The following is a 19,213-nucleotide window of genomic DNA, read 5'->3' on the forward strand; positions in this document are numbered from 1 at the left end:
ATTATACTACCTGACCAGAGAAAGAAAACCATGATACCTAAGATACTGCAGATATATAAACTCAATATTACACAATTTGATTTCTGCAGTCTATCAGTTTTCCATTTTAATTTCTGCCAAATCACAAAGAAAGAAATCTTCAAGCTCTAAGGAGATGAAAATGTAAAACCTCAGAATAATTGTTTGGGCAGTGCAGCTAGACAGCCACAATTAAGAAGGAGGCTGAAGGCCCTTTAACTTAAAGTACCAGAGTGTTATGTATTACCATGAGTATTTTGACATAAAAGAAGAATCACAAAACTTCTGAGCCAGAAGGGTCTTTAGAGATTATCAGTTCCGGCTGTTATGACAAAGTACCATAGACTGAAAGGCTTATAAACAACAGAAATTGATTTCTCACAGTTCTGGGGTCTGAACTCCAAGATCCGCAAGGTCAAGTTCTGGTTGTAGGTCCTTGTTCAGGCTGCAGACTGCTGACTTCTCATTGTATCTTTTCTTGCCAGAGAAAGGAAGCACGCTCTTGACTCTTATAATGGCACTAATCCCATTCGTGAGGTCTTCACCCTCATTACCTCATCTAATCGTAATTACTTCCCAAAAGTCTCACCACCTAATACCATCACATGGGAGAGTGAAGGAGCAGGGTTTCAACCTACAAATTTGGGGAGGGGGGCACATTCAGTCCATAAGAGAGATCACTTGGTAAAATGGTTTCCAAATATTTTGAAATCCTTCTTAGAACTGAGTAGATCAATTCACAGTGACACCATATCAAAACACCGTATTTCAAGTCAATGAAATTAAGAAAATCATTCCAACAGAGCTTCCACAAATGAAAATTAATCATAAAAATAACCCCTCTACAAAAATGGCTGATATCAGATGGTATGCTTATCTACTTGGAAAATGTAAGACAATCAACTGAAAACCAGTTATAATTAATAGATTCAGAAAGTGACTAATTACAAAATACACCCACAAAATATCAATGGTTCTTCTATTGATCAGCAATAGTCAGGTAGAAAACACACACACACACACACACACAGAAAAATCTCATTTCCACCAATAACAAATAAAACACTGTGGGACTGAGTAGAAGACAAAATAATAAAATTTCTGATACACATACAGAAAGAATAAATCAGTCATTTAGTAGTACTGAGAAAACTAATCAAAAGTTTAAAAATTTAGTACCCTCTACACAACTAACCATGTTCTGGAATAACTGTAAACTCAAAATTTTAAACTGAAACTATGAAAATAGTTTAAAATATAAATTAATAACTATATAAACAAAAGATAGGAAAAGCCTACAAGATTCATAAAGGAAGAAAAAGATTTAACTACATAAGTGTTAAATTCTTTAAGAAGGCAGAAGAGGAGGAGGTGTGAAGTCAAGTATGCCCAAATAAAGCCCAAATAAAATAAAGATGAAAATACCTAATAACTGCAAGTACAGGACCTCTCAGCTTTGTAGTTAATGGTAAAGTGGTGCAATTTGGTCATGTGTTTCAAAACTATTAAACATGGGCATATCTTTGGACCTTCTAATAATTCCACTCACAACAACTTTTCCTAAATAAATTCTAGTGCATAGGCACAAAGGAACAGTAGCTACAATAATGTTCAGTGTATCACTGCCTGTCATATAACGATTGAAAGGAATCTAGGTGTCCAAGAATGGAGGACTACTAACATCACCTTCACACAATGAAACAGTCATAGAAGTACTAAAAAATGTGTAGAAGAGTAACATCATTAGTAATATAAAACACTAAAGGAAAAACACACAAGTAATAAAATAACATAAACCCACTTTTAGTTTAAAAAACAGGTGTATCTACATGTGTTTATCCATATATACCTAAAATACACATACACACACAGAGTACAGGTAAAAAGCTTAAAATTAACCCTTGAACTACTAAAAGTAATGAAGACTGGAGAGAGGTGGCCAATTTATCACAAGCTTCCCTATGCCATACATACCGACCTATCAAAATGAGTATTCTTACTACAAGACTCCCGGACTTCATGAAGAAAAAAAAGTCTAGTTTAACCAATGCACAGAGAAAGTGGTGCCATCTACCCATCTCCTACCAACTCTACCTTCTCTCGCAACCCCCACCAAGAATCCAGAGCAATCAATCCACCATCTCACCCCAGGGTGGCAAGAGATATAATGTTAGTAATTCCTCTTGGATTCCTAGAAGGTAGCTACTGGAATACCTCCAAAGGTACCTATTCTGGGAAACCAGAAGGGGTCCATTCTGATCCCCACTAATTACCAGCAAACAGAATGGACCCATCTAGAGCCAGGACCTGTAACTTAGGCTCAGTCTTCTTGCAGTGCTATACCACCCAACTCCACCAGAAGGCAGTTCCATCTCACCTCCCCCAAGGTGGTTACATAAGAAGTGGGGGGTTTACTTCTCCCTGATTTAATCATTTTGAAGATCGGTATTTACAAGTAGATACCCAAACTTTTTTTAGTTCAACCTTTTTATCTTACTTAGATGTTTAGTAACAGTAAGAAAACTTGGTTGCTAACCAACATTTGCAACTCGGTTTTCTAAACTAATACTTGCAATACAAATTTGACTTTTTTTTTTTCAGCCTCTCTCAAGACAACATAACCCCCTAAGAGAACTGACGAAATTCCCAATAGTGCAGACCATTACCTTTGATAATTTGTTTTTATAACATTTTTACAATAGGCATTATCTTTTGTAATAGAAAAAAAAATTTCTAATGTCAGGCTAAGCTATTATACTATAATTATTCAACCCAAGATAGTCATACACAGCAACATTTTCTTTAGATATACCACAACTAGTCTGTCATAAGTTATCATACAAAACCAAATATAATCATTTTTGAAAAGCAAACCATTCTTGGGGATGCCTGGGTGGCTCAGTCAGTTAAGCAGCTGCCTGCAGCTCAGGTCATGATCCCAGAGTCCTGGGATCGAGTCCCACATCAGGCTCCTTGCTCCTCAGGGAGCCTACTTCTCCCTCTGCCTCTGCCTGCCACTCTGCCAGCCTATACTCTATCTGACAATTAAATAAAATCTTTTAAAAATAAATAAATAAAAATAAAAAGCAAACCATTCTCAATGTAGACTTCATGACCCATAAAAAGGTAAATATAAGCAATTCTTGTCAACATAAATTTATTTAAAAAATTGCAATCATCTATAATGCCTTTTTCAAATCTCCTCAGTCTATTTTATCTCAAAAAAGTAATCCAATAACCACCTTCCCTCGGCAACTGAGTCAAGAAAAATTATAAATCCACAATTACTAAATATCTTCATGGAGTCAGAGACACCACATGTAGCACAATAACTGAATGATACGATCTTCAGAGGTTTTTCGTCCAAACTAGGGGACACTTAATGGGCATCTTTTGCATGTCAGGTCCCACGACAGGTGCTAAAAATAGAAAATGTTAACACACAAATCCCATAATCCAGTTATTTTTCTAATCAAAGAGACAGGTACTATGATAAAATATAGAGAGACAGAGATCCCAACCCCTTATCTCCAATTCCAAAAATCCAAAAAACTCTGAAAACTAAAACTGTTTTCTAAGCTGTCAACAAAATACAGCCTAACTAACAGGAGGCTTTTTATGGTCTTTTTTATTCTACTTAGTGTGAACATGTATAAATCTGCTGAGAAAATTAATGTGTACAACTATGGGCTGATTGTTCCTATCCACAGGAGGTTTCAGGATATAAAGCTTATGCCCTATATTAATTCTCTAAATTTCAAAAATTTTACTTCTGAGACACATATGTCACCCTGGGTTTTAGATAAGGGGCTGTAGATCAGGTCTGGAGTATGCGCAGACAGATGGATTATTTCAAGGAGCAAAGGAGTCTGCTGAGGGAGACTCAGAAGAAGGCTCAGAAGAGCCTTCATAAATAAGATGACCTTGTTCTAGGCTTCACAACACTACACTAGAAAATTTTAAACCAATCCTTTCACACCACCACTAAAAACATCTTTTATTTCTATAGCTTTACTTCCTTATTTTGAAAGATCTGAGCAGCAAAACCATATTTATTTATATTTAATCCCCCAAAGGAATAAGAACATTACTATACCAACTTTGTATTTAATCCAAAAAGTACAAACTTTCTGTTTTGCTGGGCCATACAGCCTCATACCAAATAAATTCCAAATACCAAACAATTCCCATAAAGTTCATTCAAATACAGTCAATCTTGGTTATGTGGATACAATCAGCCACACTGTAGATTATCCAAAGTAAAACACAGTATCTAACACTTCCATGATAGCATTACCTATGGGACAGACACCAAGCATTATATAAGTATATATACAATATATACATATATACACACATACATACACACACACAAATATATTCATTTAATCCTCAAAACAATTTTCTGAGGTACTTATTATTATCATCCTCACTTTAAAGTTGAGAAAACTGAGGCACTATGAGACTAAGTGACTGACCAGCATAACATTACAACAGACATCACAACAGAGTATGAACTTCGAGAAAACCTTTACAACAGGGATTTGTTGTTATACTGACTTGCTTCCCAAATTATTATCCCAGTTAATGAAGAATCAATGCTACTAGAATCAGCCCATAGGCTTTCTCCTCTCACTTCCTCCTCCCACAACTACCCACAGCCACAAAATCTCACTTCTGTAGTTCGAGTACACACACAACTGCCATTCTAATCATCTGTCCATGTTAAGAGAAATGTCTTAGACCAAGCGTACAAGCACCACTCCTCAGGCTGGTGCTGATACAGGACAAAGCTTTCAGCGGTTAGAGACAAAAGAACACTGAAGTTGTCCTTATGACTTTCCCATTGTTAAAATATGATAACGGTAACTCATGCTTAGATTGTTATCATCCTTACTGGTCAAATAAAAAAAGTCAGTGACCCATCAATCCCCCCGGCAAAAAATCCTAAATATTAGGATAACAAATACAAGATAAGTCTACTATGTATGCATAGAGGGGGAAAAGGGGTGGAAGGTGGAAGAGAAGCATAGGCAAAAATGAAGATCAAAAACTTGCAGAGTCAAAAGGAAACAGACACTACTTTTACATTTAACAGTGACTTACAGAGTTGAAAGAGACTGGCCTGGCACACAGGTGCAAACAAATAAAGCTTTGCAAATTTCAGTATCTTTTTCAGGAAAGATTACAAGCATTGAGGCAAGTTTTCATTATATGATGGGGGAAATTTTTTAAAAAATGAGAAGTCTGGATTTTAAAATGAAAGAAAATCTCATAATTTTCAACAATACTAGGAAAAGGGAATTTTGAAAAGTATCTTTAATTTATTTTCTTCCATAAAAGCTACATTCAGAAGATTTATTAAAGTAGGGACTGTAGAGTCAGCCAGCCAGAGCCCCAGCTCTGTGTTAGCATAGGATTTTTATCCTCTCTCTGCTTCAATTTCCTTAAAGACTGTTGTAAGCATCCAGTTAAAATACATAAAGTGCTTAGAACAGTGTCTGGCACTTCGTGCTTCAAAAGCACAGTCATAAATATTTAAGAACATGAAGAAACAATGGCAAAGTAAGGACTAGAATGAAAACTATAAAAATCACGGTGCTAAAAGCAATTGCTGTTACATTTCAATAAAGTTTTTTAAAAGTTAGGTACAACGATTTTTATAGACATAAAGTATGAGATTAAATATGACACTTTCAACTTCCCAATTTACATTTTCTTGATTAGATTAGGGGAAAAAAATCTGAATCCATTTAGGATAATCTCAGCAGGTGGAGACCCTAAATTCTTTACAAGTTTGTTTCCAAGGCTCAGGAATGCATTGCTCAACTGAGAGAAAAAGCAAACACTCAATACTTTCACTAATAAAAGAAAATTTTATCCCAACAAAGAGACACGGGACTCATAGTCCATAAGTTGATAAAACCCAACTACCCATAGCTGAGTCCTTCAGCTAGAAATACACCAGGCTTCCACAGAAAATTCACAGTCCAGGTGATATATGCACCACAGCATGCACAAGCGGCATCCTCACTTCTCCAGGTTGGGCAACTCACTCCGGAATCCCAACATAGCCTGCTCACCTTTCATAAAGGAGCGCCCTAAGAGGAACTTTCTCAGGTCATCCTGCCTGTTGCTTTCTCTCAAACCACCTCTACACTCAGGATGAATTAAAGCACTTAATCACTGACGCATGCTACTCAAGAATTGTTCCTTGTCCAGCACCACCTAAGAGCTTATAAGAAACGCAGAATATCAAGATACATCACAGACCTACTAAATCATAATTTGCGTTTTAAAGGATAGCCCCAAGGGATTCGATGCATATTAAAGTCGGAGTAGCACTTGTTTGACTCTACTGCAGATAGTTGTAAAAATTTAAAATGCTCAAGTTTACATCTGAATTTAGAGATATTATGAAAATTCCAAGACGTGGAATCAGAAAAGCTCATTTAGAGAAATGACTAGCATACAAATGAATGTGAGTGATCAAAGTTTTGTTTTCAATAATGCCTACATTTACTACTACCTGCTTTAAGTCAGTATTTTGTGCAACACCGCACTAATAATATACAGTTTCTTTGTACTATATTCTGTTGTACAAAGTACAAATAATGACCGGTTCTAGAAATCCCTGCGCAATCGGGCCCAAAGCCGTGCAACCTGTATGCTACAATTTCGGGATTTAGTCCAATTCGGAGTTGACAAATAGAACTCATTCCCAAAAATTATTCAGAAAAAAAATCTGAAGGATGTGATCTTTAAGTTAAATAATATTCCTGAAACTAAAACTAGTTAATAGGTATTGAACGAACTCTAGGTCATTTGTAGAACCAAAAATTGTTTAGGAGGTCTGTGTTCGCTTTTCCAGGAAAAGGAGGGGAAGGAGGGATCAACTTTCACAAAGTTTTTCTTATATCCTTAAAGGCCTCAACTTGCGTGTTCTTACAGGTGAATAAACTTAAGTCGTACTGACACAGGGTACAGTTGCTCTCCGCAAAGACGAAAGGCTTCTCTAGCTAAAAGCTGCATTTTGAAAGGTTTGGGGATTCCGGGCCCGCTTCGCTTCCGGCCTAGGAAGGAAGCATGCCGCCCAGGGCTGATAGGAACGGGAAATTTACCAAGTAGGAAGTTGAGCCACAATCCAACCACCAGGCTCTGACCACTTGCAGCAGTTGGCTTTGCAACCAGACCCCAACCTCCCGAGGCAGGGAAGGCAGGCAGACTGGGGGAAGCAGCCCCCTCGCCCCACCTGCCCTGGAGCCAGAGGAGCCGCCCTCCCACCACCCAACCCCCACGCCGACCCGGGAAGCGCACAAACGGGGGCGGTGCGGCTACCCGCTCGCGGCGACAGCAGCAGCACCCTCAGGCCCTCCCGTGAGACGGCGGCAGCTGCAGCAGCGGCGCTGGGAAAGGCGGGAATGGTCCTGAGAGGCAGAGGGGGAGGCCGGGGCGGGAGCGACTGCATGTGGGGCTGCACTGGAGGGAGGCGGAGGCGCTCAGGGGGCTCAGCTTTTTTTACGATTATCATCATCATCATCATCTCGTTTTACCTGTGGCGCAGAAAGGCTCCCCAGCTCCTACTCCCTGAATCCTCCTCCTCCTCCCCTCCTCTTTCTCTCTCTCTCCCTCAGTCTCTGCCGGGCGCTCGCGGAACCAGCCGGGCCCGGCCCGACCAGAAAGAGAACAGGGCGGGAGGGGGCGGCGGCGGCGGTGACCAGCGACCACGTGACCACGCTCGCGTAACGGCGGCCGCCTCCTGCCGCGCGCCCTCGCCGCGCTCCACCTCTAATAACCCCGCGGCTCAAGCGCCCAGGACGCTGGTGCGCAGGCGCCCACCCGGCCTGGAGGCTGCGCGGGCGCGCAACGCGCTCGCTCTCGGAGCCCAGTCTATGGGACCATGCGAGGCACGACGTGGGGAGTGAGCCGCAGGCCAAACCCTCTGCGGAGCCGGCCGGCTACCAGTACGCATGCGCGGGAGGGCTTGTTCCACCCCCCCCCCTCCCAAACTTTCTCCTTGTCCTGTCTCTTGCGCCCCAACCTGCGCGCAGCTGTAGCCTTAGGAACCTGGTACCGAGACTTCACCACTCACACCCACCACCACCTCCCCAGGGTGGGACTGAGAGTAAGAGAGATGTCAGCCCCTGAGAAACTCCTAATAGGCTGGCCCTCCTACCTCATAATTTACATTTCCTAGTTGCGTGAAAATGGCCTGCTGGGCGTTTTTTTACAGCTGAGTAGACTCCTATTCATGCTTCAGGACCCAGCCTGTAACTTACTCTGAAACATACTCTACTCTACTTTGGGGAAGTCATTAACATTTTATGCAGATCTACTTTGTTATAACCCATATAAGTTTTGTTTTGTTTCACAAATCCGCAATACTAGGCTCAGATTTTATCTCTACTCGAAAAACCTAGGACAGTATGTGTCTTCAGCATTGTGGTATCTCAGTAAAATTCGGATGACTGTCAGAACACAGGCAATGCCTAAACTCTAGGTCTTTGTCCTCCACCTCTACTTATGATTTAAGATTTCCTTTAACCTTAGCATATGGAATGCTGGTGTTTGTTTCTCGAAAATGAAAGCCTTTAAATGGGAATGCCAATTAGAGTGGTAAATGCTTCACCTAGTAAAAAAGATTTATGGTCTTTTATTGGCCTATCTTCACAAAGAGCTCCAAAACAAATTGATAGTGTTGAGTCCAGAAGAAGGGAACCAAGAAAGAAAAAGGTCAAATTTTCAAAGGTTAGCTAGCCTCCGTGGAGGGTCCCTGTGTGGGAGACCTTTGTTCAAAATCCTTCCCTTTGCACAGGGATTCCCTCGATTTCTGTTGGCCCTCTTTGTTGCAGGAGCTAGACAGGTCAACTTAATGCCTCTCGCCAAGTCTAATCAGGGCAAATAATTAAAATGTAAAAACTTACTAAATATCATTTCTGGCTAAGTCCTGTCATTGTTACCATTAAATGGGGTGAATACCTAGATTCTGTTTAGGAACAATAACTAGCAACAAAATTCCAGAAAATGTTGGGATAAATGCTAAGCAAGAAACAGTATTTACAAGGGCTTCTGAGAAACTAGGAAAATCACAGCCCTCAAGCCTCCAATCTGATAGGTCTGAAATGTTGATGGACTTTTTTCTACATTTACCAATATAGATGCAAACAGTGATCCCACCTGATAGTGGCAGCTACCACCCAGGATATGCTAGTAGCACCCCATTCTAAATACATCCAGTCCAAGGTTCAGACTCTATGAGAGACTATATTTTGGAGGCCTATGATAAACCCCAATATCCATGTGCTTGTGTAATACTCTCCCCTTGAATCTAGGCTGGACCTGTCACTGCTTTAAACAATAGAATGTGGCAAAATGACTGCCAGTTCCAGGCTGACGCCATAAGAAGTCTTTGCAGTGACAACACTGAAATTTTCTGGAACCTGTACTCATGGAAAACAGAAATGATTAAGAAACCCCCCACCTGTTTGTGTTCTGGGAAACGGCTTACCACAAAGAACCACCCTTCTCGGTATGACTTAGATGGGACTCTGTCCACTCTTTCTCAAAAGACTGGCAGATGACTCCTTGCTTACCTGTGACAAGACCAAAAACAGATCTTTTCCTTTTTGCTTGAACCTGTTGACAAGGTTAGGCACAAACCCTTCAACACCCTTTGTCTCATGGATGATTAGCTGAGATTAGAACTGTTTGTTGCCTTGAAATTTCCTAGACACAGACAAACATGCCCTGGCTGACTAAGACATCTCCTGATTACAAAACAATTCCAGCTGATGCAGGCTGAGGGGTCCAAGGACCCAGAGGGGTTCCCACAAGACTAGCCAAGAAGGTCTTTGTCTTTGCACAGGATAGAAATCAAATGCAAGCCAAGAGGAGAGTTTTTTGAAGACATAGAGTGCAGACAGAGCATCTGGGAGATGCTTTAGTTGGGGTCTGTTTGTTGTTTTTATTGAGGACTGTGGTCTTGTGCACATGTCTTCTCAGACATCCAGGAACAAAGATGAGTGTTTAAGTGTTTTCCATAAGTCATTTACGCCCTGGAGCCAGGGATTTGGGGAAAATGTTCATGAAGCCCCCACCTGGTCACTCCTTAGATGTTATCTATTGTGCTGGAAGTCTCCAAAAAATCATTAACTCCTTGACCTTTGCAAGGAAGATGTACATTATCTGTACTATAAGGCATGTGTAGGGTGGGGATGTAGGTCTTAGTAAGAAAAGAGGCAGCAATAAAGCCATCTTTCATGGGGTTCCTTCGGTTTCCCTATCTTACAACTATAAGTCATCCCACTGATAACCTGTCCCACTGATAACCTGCTGCCTATAAAAGTACAAGGCAAAGCCCTGCTAAGACTCTCTGATTTTCAAATCTGGGTACTCTCTCCACTGCAATAGTCTGCATAAAATCTATTTCCTTGTTTGTTCAGTTTTATTTTTGACAACAGCTTCTGTTTTTGCCCTTTGGAAGAAGAACCATGAAAGAAATCTAACTACTTCAAGACTGCCGTGCTGTCAGAAGTCTCACCTAGCCATTTCAAGAGGCCAAATAGAGGAAAACTTGAGGACCTGGGCTAATCACCCCAGTGCTCCCTTTGGACATAACACAACCTACCACACATGTGAGTGAGTGAGCCATCTTAGAAGTGGATTCTCCAGCCCCATCAAATTGCCCCAGCTGATGCCACATGGAACAGAGATGAGCTATTCTCCACCATGCCCAAATTGTAGAATTATGGACAAATAAATAAAAGTGTCATGTTAAACCAGTTTCGTGGTAGGTAGATAGTTAGCAATAAGTAACCAGAGTATCCACCTGTCTGCTAGAGATGTGTTCCAAGTGTCCTCACAGGCAACTCAAACCCAACCTGCTCAAACTGAGTTTTGCAAATCTCCAAACCTGCCTCTGTCTTTTGCTGGTAGTGCATTCATCCCCCTGAGACTCCAAACAGACAACCTGGGAGCTTCTCCTGACTCCTCTTTATCCTACCACATTCAGTCACCAGGTAATGGGCTTTTTTTCTCCAGCTTCATGTGCATCTCACCTCAGATCCTCTTCATCACTCTCCTGAATTACTGAGTACTGAGAATTAGTCAGGTTTTTCCATGTTGCAAGGAAGTGTCATACATGTACCCAGATTACCTTAGAGGTTTATTGTGGGGCAGGGACTGAAGAGATGTGGAAAACCAGCCCAGTCATCTTCCATCACCTATTTTGGGTGGTTTCAGGCTAGGAGGCCCAGGTGGCCTTTTGGAGAAGCACAGAATAGCCCCATCCGTTAGGCCACAACAGTAGCTCTAGGGATTCAGCTTCTCTCAACTTCTCACATCCTTAATCTACAAAAGAAAACCTGAGGGGTCTGTTAGTCCCTAAATGCTACAGAGTACCCTGACAGGGCTGAGACTGGCCTATAATCTAATCTAGGAAAAAGAAACTAAAATAATAAAGCTGATGATTAATAACTCCATAAAACATAAACATTGTATGAAAATTCATTTTGAGTTATGCTACTTATAATACAATTCACATTTTAAGGTAGAAACATTAAATTTGAATTAACATCAGCATTCTTAGAAAAATAGCAATTAAGACACTTAAATTTGCTACAACTTGGTTCTCTTCCTTGGCATCTATGTGCATTCTCTGTATCTGGGCATGACAGAGCGTGAAGTACACACACACACAGACAAATGCAGATGTTCTCCTGGAAAGGTAGAAGTCCTCTCCTAGGCCTCTGCCTCTGGGGACACTCAGCCGGGACCCTTTTGGCCAAGGCAACACCCACATACCCCTTTCCCTCAACTCCACTCAACACATCTAAGTAAATAGGCCACATTCAGATCCTGAAATTGCCATAGGGACCTAGAATAACATAATAACATGATGTACATTCTGCGATGTGGTGGTGAGAAGGTATGGTAAACATGGGCTGTGTGAGCTGGCATTTGGAATCATCTCCTCCCTGGAGTACACGGTGGTAGAGCATCCAAGGAAATATCTGCTCAGATTTCCTGCTCTAAGGAGCACAGCTGACTTTTAGCCTCAGCTGTTGTTTGCCAGACCCACAATTGTGTTTATGCTGAGATCATATTTCTCCTGGGCTCCTCCTAGTCAGTGACTGAGCACAGCAGGGGCATTAGTGCAGGCCCATTGTTGAGGGATGCAGGATCCCTCTAATGGGCAGGTTTGGCTTAAAGATTCCCCACTGGCCTGGTCAACACTTTCTTATAACTCCTCGAAGTCTTAAGATCTTCTTGGTCAATCTTACTTCCTTTCCCTTTAGCTTTTAGGACTGCATTGTTGTCTGGTCTCTCCCTAGTCCAGCTTCTACTTCCTTCCCTTTATCCTTCACTGATACTTTCTTGGTAACACTTACGTGCATCCAATCCCATCACGGTGTCTGCATCTGTGAGGACAAAAATTGAAACCTACCCCCATTCTGGGACTTCCTCTGGCCCATCCTCAGACTAGAGCTACAGGGTACAATTATGATTCATTTCAAAAAATCTAAATTCTTTAATTATTTTGTGTTTGGGGTTTTGAAAATCTTTTCATCTCATCCATTAAGTGCAGCTAACCTCAGCTAGGGATAACAATAAGCTAAAACCTTTCACTCCTAAGAAAATAAGTACTTTGAGTTATTTTGATTGTAAAGATAATTAAGATTATAATAAAGATTGTGAGGCTAATAATGAAAGTTACTAAAAGTTTTGTGAGATAACAAGGGCTATTTGGCCCCTCCCCTCCCCATCCTGTGTTTCTGTAACAGACAGTTTGGGAACTGTTTGTTCTACTGCATAATAATATCTCCCACAAGGCTCAATCACCTCTCCCTTTCCCCAACTCCATCCTTAATCAAGAACCTGAAACAAAGGTTTCTTTTTTCTGGGATAATTGAGAATTGAGATTAAAGGAACATGGCTAGAAGGAGTGTGGCTAGAACTGGAACAGCCCCATGAAGTAGGCCATTTCATCAGTCAATGTCTGACCAGGAGCCTAGAAACCATTTTAATTATTTATAACAGAGGGAATCTAATACAGGGAATGAGTTATGCAGATGAGGCCCAAACAAGCAATGGGGAGGTTGCCCTGAGATTAGCAACAGCTGAAGGGAACTATATTATCCCCAGCTGAAGAGACACAAGACAGAGATCATGTTACTGGGACTCCAGGGCTGGGGTCATGGGACTGAATCTACACCGTGGTAATAAAGAGTCTGAGTAGTCGTAGGTGTGCCTGGATGGCTCAGATGGTTAAACATCTGCCTTCGACTCCTCAGGTACTGATTCTGGGGTCCTGGGGTAGAGCCCTAGGTTGGGCTCCCTGCTCAGCGGGAAGTCTGTTTCTCCCCCTCACTCCCCTTCCCCCTCCCATACTTCTCCTCCTACCTTTGCCTCTGCTCATGCTCCCTCTATATCGCTCTATCTCAAATAAATAAATAAAATCTTTTTTTTTTTTTTTTTAAAGAGCCTGAGCAGTTGAATGCAGAGAAAAACTACTTATGGTAGTTTTGCTTAGAAAGCATTTATAAGGTTCACTCCTCCCCAGCTGACAACCACAAGGAGGGGGATAATTTTCTAAAGAAAGTTCATGGCTATTTTTCAGATGGGGACAAATTTTGGCAGACAAAACAACACATGTTCACTACATTCCTTCTGTTAGTTACATAATTTCAAAATGCTCTTACCTAATATAGAATAATTATCCATTTACTAACCATGTAATTAAAGAGTAGGTATCAGTAAGTGCTCAACCAGCTGATTAGTGATATTAGGCTTTAAAGTCATTTTAACTCTCATCCCAGTCATGAAATAACAAAAATGACATTATTCTACAGAGAGCCTACTCCCCTCAAAAAAAGAAAAAAATGTTAAAACCAGTAATTGATTTATATGTAGTATTGCCTACCTGTGTGTAATAGACAGCTGGCTCCTTTTCCCCTCCAAATTTATTTCTCTCTCTCTCTCTTTTTTTTCCCATTGGAATTGACTTTTAACTGGGCACAGAGCCCTCTGTCTGGAGACTACATTTCCCATTCTGCCTGTGACTGGGTATGGCCATGTGACTTTGTTTTCATCTATGAAGTGTAAGAAGTTGCAATGTGTACCTTTTCCACATTACTTGCTTAAAAGGAAATTGCTTGCTCTTTACTGCCTCTTTTTTATTCCTGCCACCTGGAACACAGACATGGCAGAGTATAGAAGCTGGCAGAGCAACAAGATGGAAGGAAACCAGGCCCCTAAATTGCTTCGTGGAAAGCTGTATCCCAAAACTGAACTGCCCCACTACACCTTTAAAGTATAGAGAAATAAATTTCTACTTTATTTAAACCACTGAGGTTTCTTATCTTTTTTTTGAGCCTCATACCCTTTACCCTCCCTGATATAATATATAAGGTATTATATTCTAAGTTGATATATGAAGAATCTCACCAAAGAATGTCTAGATTAGTTTTTTAGAACAGATAAATTCACTTACTCTTAGAAGACTCAATGTCAATATTTATGGATATATGAAGAATATCATATGCTTTGACACTGCAAGGCCCATATTTGCATCATTACGCTATTTCGTTTCACCAGCACATCGTGCTCAAAGTTACCTGTAAAGATCTTGGAACTGTCAGAGTCATTAGAAAACAGGATAGAGGTTAAGTGCACAGAATCAGGACTAGAACAACTTCAAATCCCAAGTTCTATTACTAATTAAAGGTATAATCTCAAGCAAGTTATCTAAACTCTGTGGCTTCAGTTTCATCTGTGAGATGGATGGGGAAAATAATAACCTTTACTTCATCAGGCTGGTGTGAACATTAATTGAGATAACCCACTATTAAGTAAGGTATTTAAGCATCTGGTAACCATTCAATTAAAAAGTATGTATTGTTTTATATTATTTTATATCTTGGAGTCTCAGTTAGAAAAGTCTTTATCAGAAAAGTACATCTGCAGTCTGAAGAAAGAGCAAATTGTTCTAGATATAGCAATAATGATTGGGATTCATGGTTTGCATGCAAAATTGGCAAATTCTGGCCTTTAATTTGGACATCAAAAAGACAGAGCTATTTTTGTTGTACTGCCCAAACTTCTATGATATACCCACAAATATGCCTAAATGGCAATGCAGTAAAAGTAATGTCTTAGCTTTATTATTCTGAAGCACTATATCTCAAAACATTATCCTATAAAGAGAAAGAACTTGTAAGAGGGAGATAATCAGTGTTGATTTTCAACAGTTCTGTAGAAGGACAAAGGAGTCATGATCACAATTATGTGAAGCCATTTCTTTGAAGCTTTTGTTCTCTGTGAGAGCATTTATTTCCATTGGATTACTTCTTCTTGGTCAGGTGTGTACAGATGGTTCCTTAGTAAACACCTTTCAACAGTGATTTTATTGTGTCTGTATTCCATATGAGACCCTCACATTTTTTCCAGGTGCAGGCTTACAATGTTGTGCCAAGAAAAGTGTAAATAAGCAACATGGCTTATACCATTTAGTTCATATCCTTGTTATAATGTTTGTCCCATTGCGTTATGACCAGCTGCGTGAATGTCTGACGCTTCCTGGACTGTGAGTTCCTCAGGGGTAAACAGTATCATCTCCATATCTGCGGTATTTTAAGAAGGGCTTAGCATCTGGTAGGTATTCAATAAATGTTTGATATGAATAAAAGTAAATATGTATCACATTATGGAAATCATCAACTTGCTACACGATTGAATAGTATTTTATTTCTCTATTGCAGTGTAACAAACTACCACAAATGTAGCTGTTTGGAACAACATACATTTATAATCTCCAGTTTCTGCAGGTCCTAAATTGGTACATGGTTTACCTAGATTCTCCGCTTCAGTATCACTGGGGACTATTCTAGAGTCTATTCAGCACACAAATAAGATGTAAGTACTGGCGTGGAGTTAGGTCGTGGGTCTGGGAGACCCGAAAACTGAGATCTTCTTTGCGCCCCAACAGCTGCACCCCACAGCTCTGCAGCCGTCACCATGCCACAAAATGAATATATTGAGTTACACCGGAAGCGCTATGGCTATCGTTTGGATTACCATGAGAAAAAGAGAAATAAAGGAGGTCGAGAGGCTCATGAACGTTCAAAGAAGGCAAAAAAGATGATTGGTCTGAAAGCTAAGCTCTACCATAAACAGCGCCATGCTGAGAAAATACAGATGAAAAAGACTATCAACATGCATGAAAAGAGAAACACTAAACAAAAGAATGATGAAAAAACTCCACAAGGAGCAGTACCTGCATATCTACTGGACAGGGAGGAACAGTCTTGAGCTAAAGTACTTTCTAATATGATTTAATATGATTAAACAAAAACGAAAAGAGAAAGCGGGAAAATGGGGAGTTCCTTTACCCAAAGTTCGAGCCCAGGGAGAAACAGAAGTATTAAAAAAGTTATTCGAACAGGAAAGAGAAAGAAGAAAGCATGGAAAAGAATGGTCACTAAAGTCTACTTTGTTGGAGATGGCTTTACTCGAAAACCACCTAAATATGAAAGATTCATTAGGCCAATGGGCTTACGTTTCAAAAAGGCCCATGTAACACAACCTGAATTGAAAAGCACCTTTTGCCTGCCAATACTTGGTGTAAAAAAAAAATCCTTCATCCCCACTATATACAACTTGGGTGTTATTACCAAAGGTACTGTAATTGAGGTGAACATGAGCAAGTTGGGCCTTGTGACACAAGGAGGCAAATTTATTTGGGGAAAATATGCCCAGGTTACCAACAATCCTGAAAATGATGGATGCATAAATGCAGTCCTGCTGGTTTGACAGCAGTTCGAGACAAGTAATTCCTCATAATTACTGAAGACTACACACCAATCAGGAAAACAGCCATTCCTGTGGTGGTTCTGGATACTACCAAACAGCCTTACGTATCTGCAGCCATCAAGAGAAGCATTTATTCTATTGTGAAAAACATTAAAATAGACATTTATTAAAATAAATGGTCTTTATTTCTGTCTTTAAAAAAAAAAAGATGTAAGTACTTAGCCCACTCAAATGAAGAAACTTCTTGGGTTCACATGCTAATTCATGAGAATGTCCAGGGGTTTGCCCAAATACATTACTGCTCCAGACACATGAATGTAAGAAGGCAGACAGTCTTACACAGAGATCTCTACAATTCAAATGGATGAGTTGAACCCCAAAATCACCAGACCATTTTGTAAGGATGAATGAATGCCCATCTAGAGGTCCTTTAAACTGGTGACTGAAATATGAAAATTGAAGGTATGCAACATCTCTCTGCTAGCTTGGGAATTCAGAGCAGAAATATCTCATATAGTCCTTGGCATGCTCTAGATATTCCAGCCATTTGAATCGCCAGCCAAAAGGACTAAGCCTGCATACAAGGCAGCAAATGCACAAGAACCATCGATAACAGGAGAAGTATTAATTAGCTATTGTTACAATAACGGTGCATAACAAACAACTCCAATATCTCAGTAACTTACAGAAGCATTTATTTTTCTCGTTCAGGGATTGCAAGTTGGCTGTGGCTCACATAATCTCATTTGGGGTTGGCTGTGCCAAACTGAGCTAGGCTGGACTCCAGGCTTTGGGCTGGGTTCAGGTCTATTCCACATGTCTTCTTCATTCTGGGACCAAAGCTACATAGGGGATGTTCGTGTTCTTCTCACGGCAGATGACAGAAGTAAAAGTGAAGCAAGTAGAAACGTTAAAGAATTCTTAAGACTTTTGCTCAAAAGTGACACGCTATTATATTACTTCTGCTCTTGTTCTATTAGTTAAAGCGAGTCATACGGCTAAGTTCAATGTCAATATGATGTGCTTACTCAAGTGCTTACTTTAGTGGGAGGCAATACAAAGTCCCATGACAGAACATGGTGAGTAATTCCAATATAAAGATAGACTAAAAAACGGAGAGTAATGAGCAAAGGCAAGCACAAGGTAGCAACCTTCAAAGCTGGTCAAGTTTCTTGTGACACTGTATTGCGCTCCCTAACTGATGCTTCAAAAGAACAAGACACACCATCACGTAACTAACAATTCTGACTATACATTGGTACAACACCATCCTCCCTTGATATGTAATCCTCTATAAAATACAAAATCTACATTATGGTAATATAATAAAGGTAAAGATTTTACAAGCACAAGGACCTTAAAAATTATAGTTCCCATGGCAAATATAACATAGCTTTTTGTGCCCATATACTGTAAAGACAGAAGTCTTAACTATAAACAGTAATGGGAAATCATGCATATTCAGGGATGAGGGTGATGAAAGAGTTATGGGTTCAGTTAGAAAAATTACTTTGGGAATTTTATCTTATGGATGAAGCCTCAAGTAATGTAAAGCATAATACAACTGAATGTTTAATAGGTGGTTGAATAAAGTAATTTTCATTCAAAAAGGCTGCAATATTGTAATCCAAATAAAAAGAAACACATTTTCTTAGATGTATTATGGATAGTGCCAATATTTTATTCCTGTGTTTTTGTTTCAAATTTCAGTAGTTTTCTTTAACTGATGGTTCTTTGTTGGGATCTATTTCCTCACAAATGAGTCGGCCTCAGGAACCTGGCAAACTGACATATTATGTTTCTGTTTACTTTTTAACTTGCAGACCCTCCAAAGATCAACCGTTCTCGACTATCATTTACTTATACAGTTAAAATGGATTAATATGGAATCATCTGCAGCTTGCCATTTCGCTTGGCTTATCTGAAGGACATTAGATGTTATACTACCTTTAATTAATTAATTAGATATCAAATTCAATTTAAATTACATAGACACACCAGAAGTTGAAACACTATTCTATCAAAAATACTTAAAGAACATAATGCTATTCCTTCCAATATAATGCTATTCCTTCCAAATTCTGTAGTGTCATAATAAGTGTCACATATGCAGCCAACTCCTGATATCCAATTATCAATTCATTTATGTATGCCTTAAGACATGAACAGATGTATTCCTGAAAAGCTGGAGAAGAGCTAAATTCCATATATCAGACTATTCTCTGATTTAACTTCTATATCTTATGTTAAAATATTGAGAGGTATATTCCTAGGGCAAAAGCCTTTAAGAACATGTCTACAATTTGGGCTCACAAAGAGACTTTCTAGAGATGTCTCACAGGCTGCCTTACATTTTCCTGTTAAAATGGCCACAATGATACAGAGA

The 19,213-nt window shown here is 39.9% G+C and overlaps 1 protein-coding gene, 1 long non-coding RNA gene and 1 pseudogene across 17 annotated transcripts in view; 2 read left to right on the plus strand and 1 right to left on the minus strand.

The window, feature by feature from the left end:
• TBC1D5 (TBC1 domain family member 5) overlaps positions 1–7,914 on the minus strand; it is a 546,098-nt gene extending 538,184 nt beyond the window's left edge. For 3 of the 15 annotated variants that reach the window (XM_082684974.1, XM_082684968.1, XM_082684971.1), the window contains exon 1: positions 7,572–7,743. The gene's annotated coding sequence lies outside the window, so the exon portion shown is untranslated. Of the gene's footprint in view, positions 1–7,571 lie in introns of all 15 variants that reach the window. The other 12 variants (XM_082684967.1, XM_082684972.1, XM_082684963.1 and 9 more) reach the window with 9 other exon arrangements.
• Positions 7,063–10,796, plus strand: LOC309841754. The gene is made up of 3 exons (XR_014299292.1): positions 7,063–7,442; positions 9,351–9,547; positions 10,461–10,796. It is a non-coding gene; the product is annotated as an uncharacterized lncRNA (long non-coding RNA).
• A 5,147-nt stretch (positions 10,797–15,943) lies between these two features.
• Positions 15,944–16,896, plus strand: LOC309856346 (ribosome biogenesis protein NSA2 homolog pseudogene; annotated as a pseudogene). Its single transcript has one exon. The product of its transcript is annotated as a ribosome biogenesis protein NSA2 homolog pseudogene (transcript).
• The last annotated feature ends 2,317 nt before the right edge of the window (positions 16,897–19,213 follow it).

Source organism: Mustela nivalis (assembly GCF_964662115.1).
Source record: "Mustela nivalis genome assembly, chromosome: 1".
In the NCBI taxonomy this organism is placed as follows: domain Eukaryota; kingdom Metazoa; phylum Chordata; class Mammalia; order Carnivora; family Mustelidae; genus Mustela; species Mustela nivalis.